Here is a 6,598-nt window from a genome sequence, read left to right as displayed (position 1 = left end):
TTAAGAAGCCGTTTGGCAGTTTTACGGCTATACCGCTATTTCGCTTAAAAAAACTGATTTACCGCCTAATGTCGTAGTAAATCAGAGGAATTTTGAGATAGGGAATTTTTTTTTAGCTGTTTTTGATACGGTTTTAAGGAAAATTTGTAAAATCCGATTTTTACATCTGGTACAGATTTTCTTAGGCTACTTGATACAATACTTAACTCAAAATTCATTTTTTTTGAGTTACCGCCAATTGCCTTAGCAGGGCATCTTATCTGTAACAGATGTCTAAAGACTGGGTCGACCGTCCGTCCAGTGGCGCCCTCATTAGGGGATTCTGATTTCTAATAAACCAATTCATTTATACTACAAATAGTTTGTCAAGCCATTTCTATCAGAAGAAAAATGCGGCAAATTAAAAAATGTAAGCGCGAAAGGTTATCGTCCCATAGAAAATTTGAAATTCGCGGCTCTTTCTACTGACAAACTTATTTGAGCCTATGGTTCGGTATACATATGTTGTCCTACTTATTCCCCAATTTGGAGAAGGATCTAAACTCACTACACCTTAAATCGAAGTACTATAGGCTGATAGCCGACGATCTTGATTTACAATCTCCCTACTTCATTATTAACTATAAAATTCGCACAAGCAATGTTTATTTAGCAGTAGTTACGTTTCTATTAAAAAAAAAAAAAAAAAAAATAGCCTTTATTTGCGACCCCTTTTTTTCTGTGTTGCATGCTAAACACTTACAAGGAATAACATATAAACTGTATTCAATTATAAAAACAGTTAATAAAATATTATTGTACATGAGATTTTTTATTCATTTTTTATTTCGGGATCCCCTTGTGGGTATAGGCCTCCTCCAGTTTTTGCCATGCCTCTCGATCTTGGGCTAGATAATGCCACCCCATGCCGGCAGTTTTCTTTATGTCATCAGCCCAACGCTTGAGTGGGCGTCCTGAATGTCTGTCACCACTCCCTGTTTCTTTTAAAAAGGGTATTTATATTTTTAGGAGAAAACTAAAGGCTCTAAACATAATTTTTCTGTGTTTCAGAAACATCAGTTTTTACAACGGATATCGAAAAAAAAATGACCCCAACGCTGTTTGGATTTAAAATATTTACTCAAATAAGTAGCGGTTTACAAAATACACTCATAAATGGATCCTTAAATCCAGTTATAGGTAACATCTGAGTGAAATGCCTGTGACACGGACAAACAAACAAAAAAATTTAAAACAACAATGTATGACTCTCATACGAATCACACAAAGAAGCAAAAATGGAACCATTTTAGTTTCTAGTTAGCTACAGTTATATGTAAAATTGAATCAAATTAAAATCTTATACACTGAAAGAAATGTTTGCATAACTGTAACAAACATTTTGGTTACTGTTTACACAAAAATTGGGACTTGCGAACTATGTGTTATATGTTACAAAACCGTGTTTGGCTATCAGTGTTCATTGCAGTGGCTGGGTATACACTACAAAATAAGTTTTGTAAATTTATGCAAAGTTTATTTTCTTATAACCGTAGTTTAGTTATTTAGTAAAGTTACAAAACCAGTTCGGCTATTTATTTTTTTCAGTGTACTTCAAATGCCGCTTCTAGAACAGTAATTGTGTCGGATGATGTCAAATAAAGCTCCAATTCTCTGAATTAATAAAGACTGCTGATAAATTGCATTCCTCTTAAAATTACTGATAAGAACCACTATAAGAATACTGGTTTTCGAGTGTGAGTTCAGTCTTGCGCCGACGATACAACAATGTTGTTCAACAAAGCTGCCTCCCTTTTGATCCTGCTGATCATTTTCACATTATGTAAGTACATAGTTATAAGTATGCCTCTTAAACACTTTTTTTAATACAGTTGCTCAAAAATTGCTACTTTACGAAGCTGTTAGCGTGCGGAAAGTTGGTTTTTGCGAACTAGTGCTTTTCACTATTCCATTTTTTTTTTTTTTTTTATACTTGTTACAATTCATGACTTATTAATGAGTGGTAATGTTAGTTTCCTTTAAAAGTCGTAATGAATATAAAACCTAGGTACTATAAATGTAAGAAAAATAAAAATATACATATTTCATATTTTATTACTTACCTCTTCATCATTATAAAACGTTTATTTTTTTCAATATTGAGTAACCGTTCTTAATAAGTTGTATGTATGGAACGGAATAACTGCCGAAGCGCCTGTCAAAGAAGAGGCGTTTTGTTTTACTGCAAGCATGTTTTCAGTATCCAAAGGCAACAATCGATATTGTTTTTATTCAATTTAAATACACAAATAATCACAATATATACAAATAATCGTAAATAACTAAATATAAAATAAAAATAGTGCAATGTTTTATATTTAAAATTGTTTCTGTCTTATAGAACATGCATAAAAAATTACTTGTTGTTTTTCTTATCCGCACTAGCATCGAAATGTACTATTATGTCACCTAAGCCTGCAGGCTAAGACTGTGCAGCTATTGTACAGCCATGTCTAAAGGTTATAAAATAGGTGCTAAGTGTCGCCTATAGTTTGTTGGGCTCGCTTTTCGAAGACAATCCTTATGTCAGATCATTTAAGTCTCTTTTGGTAGAGCTTAATTGAAAACGTATTTTTACCGTATTTTTATTAACTAGATTATATCTTTCTAAGTAAACTAATAAATTAAAAAAAGCGGCCAAGTGCGAGTCGGACTCGCCCGTGAAGGGTGCCGTACCATTTATGACGTATTCAAAAAAACTACTTACTAGATCTCATTCAAACCAATTTTCGGTGGAAGTTTGCATAGTAATGTATATCATATATTTTTTTTAGATTTTTCATTCTGTTATTTTAGAAGTTACGGGGGGGGGGGGGCACACTTTTTACCACTTTGGAAGTGTCTCTCGCGCAAACTATTCAGTTTAGATTTTTTTTTTATTAGAAACCTCAATATCATTTTTGAAGACCTATCCATAGATTCCCCACACGTATAGAGATATGTCCAGTTATCACGGGTGGTTTGAGTATTTTCATTAGGCTTATTAGTTTAAAATAAATTAACGCTATTCCATAAATAATCATTTACACCGTATTAAAACGTTGAGGTATTGTTCATTTTCATATAAGTAAAATAATCAAATAAATAAAACATTATTTTAAAGGCGTTTCTTAAGTTACATAACATTCATATTGTTCATTGCATAGAATATAGAATGGTCCCACCCCTCCATTCTTAACAATATTGTTAAGTTAAAAGTTCGGCCCCATCCGAACTTTAAGATACGTCAAATATTAGGTCTACATACGATATGGATCGGATATGTCAGTGTCAAAAGTAACGTTTCTTCAAACTTAAAGTTCGAATAGGGCCGATTGTCATTTTAATTTTACCATAGAAGATTATGAATATATTCGCGCCTACTCACACAACTTCACAAAAGTTTTGTTTTTGGCACTTGTTTGGCAGTATATTATGTATGAAGTTATCATTTATTCGATTAATATTTAATATATCGTTCGTATGAAGTACAAATACCAACTATTTCGATTTTTAGGGTTCCGTACCAAAGACGTAGGTACAAAAGGAACCCTGTCCTTGCGGTGTGACTCTGTCTGTTTGTCCATCAGTTCGTCAGTCCATCACGTTACTAAATATCTAGAATTACTTAAACTATCGATTTGAAATTTGGAATAGTCATAAACAACCCTCACCTAAACACATTGAAAGTATATATATATATATATAATGAAAAAGCCCTAGTGAAAAAGGGTACAAGTCTCTGGCAGTTTAGGTGTATAAGGGCATAAGTGTTACGTGGAACTTACACCCCTTTACACCTGCGCTGCCAGAGACTTGTACCCTTTTTCACTAGGGCCACAGGATGATTTCGGGGTCGTGGAGCAAGAGAACTATACATCTTACAGAATTTAAAGACGAGCCTAATGATGTTGCTAATTATTTATTATCACCAATAATGATGATTATTTTTCAGATAACCCCAGTAGAAAAAAATATTTTTGCATACAATTTGGTCACCCTACTCAATGTGACGTCTTGTCGCTTTCCATACAGCGTATGTCAAAAGTCATAGGGTGACCATGATTACTTAGTATAAGATTAATTTTACTTAAAAATAAGAAACAAATAACTAATTTCTGTTTTAATCAAATACGACCATGATAATGAGGATCATTTACATAGTCATAAAAAGTGGTTCTGTATCACGACCCAGAAATCACCCTGTATATATATATTTTATGTATATATATTTTTTTTAACTTTGGAAAATTACCAATATTAAAAGGGGGCAAAGTTTCAAAGTCTAGATACTAGGTCATATGGTGTAACATTTGAAACAGCTCAAATTGAATAATTCTCAAACAATTGTTTATTTATTTTTTTCATACAAAAAAAATGATTTATGAAGGTTAGGAAAAAATACCCTTGCCCCCTTATCTCTGAAGTTAGATAACGTTAACATTATCATAAATATTACATGAAGAATATAATAACTCCTCTATTTGAGGGGGATTTAAATCTTCTCGGGTCAGAGGTGTAGGGTTAGAGCCGGTGTAGCTTTATTTGCTACCCTCGGTGCGCGAGTTAAACAAACTCGCACTTGACCGGCTTTGTTTAGACCCCAGACTTTATAATGGAAATTCTGATTTTGTTTTCCAGCAACAAAATATTCATTTTAAAGTAAAGTTGTTGAATTACCGATTCCTACCCCACCGAACCGAACCGAACTGAACCGATTTATATGTCTTTGCAGGGGATCACCAGAGCGGTCTAGTGGAGGCAAAACCCTTCAGCTATTGCCGTGAATGCGACAGCGTGCCATATTACTTAGATCCCAGCTATATTAGAAGCGCTAACGCTAATATTAACATTAACATTAATAAGAATTTGAATGGGCATCTGTGTAAACCTTCAGATAACAGCAACTGTGACTACTTACTAGGGACTGGGTAAAGCGATCAATGAACTGTCATTTTATATCTAGTTTTAAGATCAAATTTCTGGAGCATTAGAGTAAGGCCTGAGTGGACGCTCGAAGTGGAGCGTTTGGCGGGGCGTGCAGCGTGGCGTCGGGCTCACAAATGATTTAAGCAGCGTGCACTAAGGCCGCTCCTATACGTTTGCATTTGTTTAACATGCACGCTGCACGCCCCGCCGCGCTGCACGCCCAACTCGAGCGTCCACGCAGGCTTTCCACTTAACAACAAGCAACTGTTCAGGTCATTTTAGATCTATGTATGTATTCGTTTATTAAAAACTTTTATAAACAATGTATTTTTTATTCCCTTGTCTTATCTTCATAGACGTATTAGAACTTTAAAAAGCTCATCTTGTTTTGATATTAGGGGGGCGAGGGCATGTGTCAATAAATTTTACATTTCAATCCGAGTTTTAGTTATTAGATCTTATTCCAATATGATACTGATCTGACGTTTTTGGCTGAAGGTTAACATAATGCGCTATTCAGCAGGTCCTCTTGTCAGATATCATCTGTTAAGATAGGCTTATAATCAAAGTTACTTATAACGTCGCGTCAACGTGACATTGATTATGTTATCAAAAGGATCATCTCATATTGGAATGATGTCAGATCCATGTTAGATCAGTATCACATTATATTGTTGGAATTGGCTTGTCAGTCTTCAGTACCTATATACCTATATAGCTTTCTAGTTTCGTAGTTATGGGCTTGCATATTTACTTTTATTAGAACAGGCACTTAAACCCATTTAATTGCTACATTCCGCATTGCATTAAGAGGGAATAATGTAACTATGCGATCCTAACGAAATAACGGTACTTTACTATGAAATTTCCATTTCGGGAGAAAACGGTTTCCACTTACTACATCTTGGGTACTTTGATTTTCATTGTCTCAATAACATATTGAAAGAATCACAGAGAATGGAAAATATTTATAGATAGGTACTCTTAAAATAAGGACCAAGTCGTTATTTTATTACATGTACTATTTACAAATTTATTATTATTTACATTAAATTCTAGTAATCCTTGAAACTCCACCGGGTTATTGTCAAATTCTTTAAAAACCATTTAATTTTCGGACCGTGTTTGATTTTGTCAATTTTCTTACATATGTTACGGCAAAAGTCACTAACTTTTCTTCGACCAGAAACGTCACTTTGGCAATGACAGATCAAAATCTTATTGGGAACAGATCTTCAAGCCACATATGGAGTACTGCTGTCACCTTTGGGCAGGAGCACATTGATGCCAGCTTGGACCATTCGACTCAGTCCAAAGGCGCGGTGTACGAATCGTCGACGATCCCAAACTCACAAGCGGCATTAAACCCTTAAGACTAACAATAAGGAGATACTTTGCCTCCTTGTGGGTGTTCTACCGCTTATACAATGGGCTGTGCTCGGAAGAATTGTTTGACATGATGCCAGCGGCCACTTTCTATCACCGCACCGCTCGCCGTCGGCAGGGTGTTCATCCTCTCACCCTATCATATTTTTGAGTGGAGGCAGACATAACAAGATTTATCTACCTTAGCCATGACGGAAACCCGCGCGATAGTTTGGAACAAACAAGAGACGCAAGTGCGTGATATACTTCGGGACGCACGTGTGAT

The 6,598-nt window shown here is 35.0% G+C and overlaps 1 long non-coding RNA gene across 1 annotated transcript; it reads left to right on the top strand.

Moving 5' to 3' along the window:
* The first annotated feature begins 1,595 nt into the window (after positions 1-1,595).
* Positions 1,596-5,383, top strand: LOC133518474 (uncharacterized). Its single transcript, XR_009799483.1, has 2 exons — positions 1,596-1,822; positions 4,754-5,383. It is a non-coding gene; the product is annotated as an uncharacterized LOC133518474 (long non-coding RNA).
* The last annotated feature ends 1,215 nt before the right edge of the window (positions 5,384-6,598 follow it).

The sequence above is a fragment of the Cydia pomonella genome, chromosome 5, assembly GCF_033807575.1.
Source record: "Cydia pomonella isolate Wapato2018A chromosome 5, ilCydPomo1, whole genome shotgun sequence".
Classification (NCBI taxonomy): domain Eukaryota; kingdom Metazoa; phylum Arthropoda; class Insecta; order Lepidoptera; family Tortricidae; genus Cydia; species Cydia pomonella.
The sequence above is the reverse complement of the archived record's forward strand: the minus strand, read 5'-3'. Positions and strand labels throughout refer to the sequence as shown.